The sequence below is a fragment of the Solanum pennellii genome, chromosome 10 (genome assembly GCF_001406875.1).
Source record: "Solanum pennellii chromosome 10, SPENNV200".
NCBI lineage: Eukaryota > Viridiplantae > Streptophyta > Magnoliopsida > Solanales > Solanaceae > Solanum > Solanum pennellii.
In genome coordinates, this window is record NC_028646.1 from 59,106,552 (window position 1) to 59,110,536 (window position 3,985).

Consider the following 3,985-nt stretch of genomic DNA (forward strand, 5'->3'; position numbering starts at 1 on the left):
CCATATAGAGCTTTGGAAAGTTTAAAACATAATTGGGACAGGATGGATTTTCAAAACCAAGAGGCTGTTTTACAAAAATTTCCTCTTTTATAAGACCATTTAAGAAAGCGCTTTTAACATTCATTTGAAAGAGTTTGAATTTTCTAAAATATGCATAGGCTAATAAAATTCGAATTGATTCTAACCTTGCTACGGGAGCAAACGTTTCATCATAGTCAATTCCTTCTTGTTGGGAGTAGCCTTGAGCTACTAATCTTGTTTGTTTCGAATGAATTTTCCATCTTCGTTGACTTTGTTGCAAAACACCCATTTAGTTCCGACAACTGAGCAGTTTTTTGGTCTTTCAATGAGAGTCCAGAGTGTATTTCGTCAAAACTGTTCGATTTCTTCTTTCATGGAATGTATCCAAGATTCATCTTCCAAAGCTTCGTTTATTTGTTTTGGTTCTATCTGCGAAATAAGAGTTAAAGAAGCTTGTTTTCTAAGAGATGATCTTGTTTGGATTTTATCATTAGGTTTTCCCAAGATGAAATTTTCAGGATAGCTAGCATTGTGTCTCCATTCCCTAGGGAAGTTCCCTTTGTCTCCTGGAGTAATCGACTCTGCTTTGACAGTAGCTGACTCAACAGTAGTTGTTTCCAGGGGTGCTTTTGAGACTTTTTCTGTAATTTTAATTTGACTGATTTCATCATCATTCGCCTCACTTCCTGCATTCTTGGATTAATATCATCAAATACTACGTGAACCGGTTCTTCTACACTTAAAGTTTTTTTATCAAAACCACCAGAAGGTCTACTTAGAGGAGCATAGCCTAGGAAGTTACCTTTATCACTTCTTGGTTTGAACTTATCGAGATTATTCTTACCATTGTTGTGAATGAAACACTTGCATCCAAAAGGATGAAAATAGCTTATGTTTGTTTTCTTACATTTCCAGAGTTCGTATTGAGTATATTTCACTATAGATCTTATCAATTACCTGTTTAAAACGTGACAAGAAGTAGTTACAGCTTCTCCCCAAAAGTGATCTGGAAGACTATGATCGAGCAAGATGGCTCTTGCTGTATCTTGTAGAGAGTGATTCTTTCTCTCTACTACATGTTGTTGTGGTGATCTGGGTGAAGAGAAATATTGAGTAAAGCCTTTTTGATCACAGAATTCTTCAAAAGATTTGTTCTCAAATTCACTGCCATGGTCTTTGTGAATGGTTGTTATATAGTATCCAGCTTCTCTTTGAACTTTTTTACAAAATGCTTTTACCTCCAATACTAGCAGTTCTAGTAGGACCAAATAGGTCCATATGAAGGAGTTGAAGGGGTTTAGCAGTACTTACAATATCTTTTCCTTTGAACGATGACCGAGTTTGCTTACCAAGTTGGCATGCACCACAGACATGATCTTTTTCAAACTTCAGTTTTGGTAAGCCAATAACTAACTCAAGTCTAGATAGTTTTTCGAGGGCATGCATACTTGCATGATCAAGCTTCCGATGCCATAGCCAAGGATCACTAGTAACTGCAGTAAGACATGTAAGAGATGGAAAATCAACATTATTTATCACATATATATATATGTATTATTTACTCGATCTCCGACAAGGGTGAGATTTTTCTCAGGGTGCTTGATGATGCAGCTAGCGGTATTGAGGTTAACTTAAAAACCGACATCTCATAGTTGGCTAACACTCAAAAGATTGTGTTTGAGTCCTTCAACCAAATATACTTTGATTAGATAACATGATGAACTGAGGGTGATTGTTTCGACTCCCGTTACTTCTCCTTTAGCATTGTCTCTGAATCTAACGCATCCTACACCAATTCTTTTAATAATTATAAAAATTTCTTTCATTCCACACATATGTCTGGAGCATCCACTATCAAGTACCCACATTCCTTTCCTGTAGGTTTTCTTAGACTGCTCCTGCAAAACAATAAATTTAGTTTCTTTTAGGTACCCATGTATTTTTGGGTCCTTGATTATTAGAGGTTTTTGGTCGCCAGACCCATTTTCCGGAAGAATTTTTCGACAGCTAAAAGTTTATGACCAATGTCACCACAAGTATGGCAAGTGACTTTAATAGAAGTTTCAGATGAATGAGAATTCAAAACAGATCTGTAGGGGTTATAGTTTTTAGAATTTCTTCTATAGTGCACTGTTCTATTGGATTGGACAGAGCTGTTACTTGAAGATTTTTTCAACACTATTCAATTGCATTTTAACTTCTTCCAACTCTTCTATTAGTAAATCAATTTTAATCTGACTGGATTCCAGAAGGATTTGCCAGTCTTTCTTTTCTCGAACAATGTTATTATACTCATCAATAATTTTCTGTAACTCATCTGCAACCGTGTCCAAAGAGTTTTGTAAATCATTACAATTAGAGCAGTTATAAGATTTTACCTCACTAGTTTCGCCAAGCGCCATGAAACATAGATTGGCCATTTCATCATAATCATCGTCAGTTGTTTCTCCTTGTTCCCATGCTCCGAGGCTCTTTGAATCTTCATTTCTGCGATTTCTTCTTCTCCTTCGTTTTGGACAATTTTGTTTAATATGTCTAGGTTCTCCACAGTAGTAGCACCAATCATCATTTCGTTTGAACTCGTTTTTCTTAAACTCATGTTGAGGTCGTTGTGTTCTTTGTTTGAGCATTTGTCTTACTCCACGATTGATGAGGGCCATTCCTTCGTCTTAATTTTCATATCATTCCTCTCCGATTTCAGATGTCTCAGCCGTAAAGGCCACAATATTCTTTTTCTCATCCTTATGGTACCTGTTAATGTGATTTTGTTCATAGGCCATTAAGTTACCTCGAAGCTCATCATATATCATATTTTACAAGTCTCCAACTTCAAGAATAGAAGCTTTTGTTTCCCAAGCCTTAGAAATACTTCTAACAAGTTTGCTATCTTATAATGAGTTTGAATACACCATTCCCAGAGATTTTAGTTCACATACAAATTTGCTAAACCTTGAGAACATGGATTCAACATTCTCATCGTCAGCCATTTTGACAATTCATATTCATTTACAAGAGAGCTGATTCGGGCTTCCTTAACTTTAGTCGTTCCCTCATAGGTCACTTCAAGTTTGTCCCACATCTTTCTCTCACTTCAAGTTTGTCCCGCATCTTTCGCAGTTTCACATCATTTTATCATATTCTGCTCCGCTTATTGCACAGTATAACAAACTTATAGCTCTAGCATTAGTCTGAATTACCTATTATTGTTTCTTGGTGATATCAAAGGATTCAGGATCAAAAGGTTTTTCGGTTTCGTCCTTCATAGTTAATCCAGGAATTGGCTTTGGTCCATTCTTGATGACTATCCAGGCTTAATGGTCATTTGAAGAGACAAAGATTCTGAACCTATCTTTCCAGTGAGAATAATGTTGTCCGTTGAGGTAGGGAAGTCGATGAGAGGAGTGTCCATCTTGCAGTAATGCACCAGGGATTTGGTAGTGTGCCATTTGGTCTTTACTCATTTGTGGTTAAACACTTATCAAGTGAGACTTGCTTTGATACCAACTAATAGATAGGGGGGGGATGAATTAAATAAATCTCTTAGTCGGCTTCCTGAAAACGTTAGTTGACTATCCTGCAGATTAGTATATAAGTAGATAAGAATGATAGTTTGCAGTAAGTAAAGAACACAAGAAATTTTGTACTTGTTCGGATTACCAATGTGGTGCCTAGTCCAGACCCCTTTGGGTTTCAAGGGCTTTCCTTAAGAGCTTTTCGAAGTCTTGAGTTACAACAATTTAGAACATGATCTTGTCTGATATGCGAATGTAACGACCTGTTTAGTCGTTTTGAGCAGCAGATTTTATTTCTGGAAAATTGGCTGAGGAAACGGACCCCACGACGGAACGTCACAGGCACGACGGACCGTCGCAGGGTCTCGTTTCAGCATACTTAGAAATTCTGAAATTGGGTACTGAAAATCGACTCTCTGTAATCTGTGACGGACCTGCAGGACGTGCCGTCA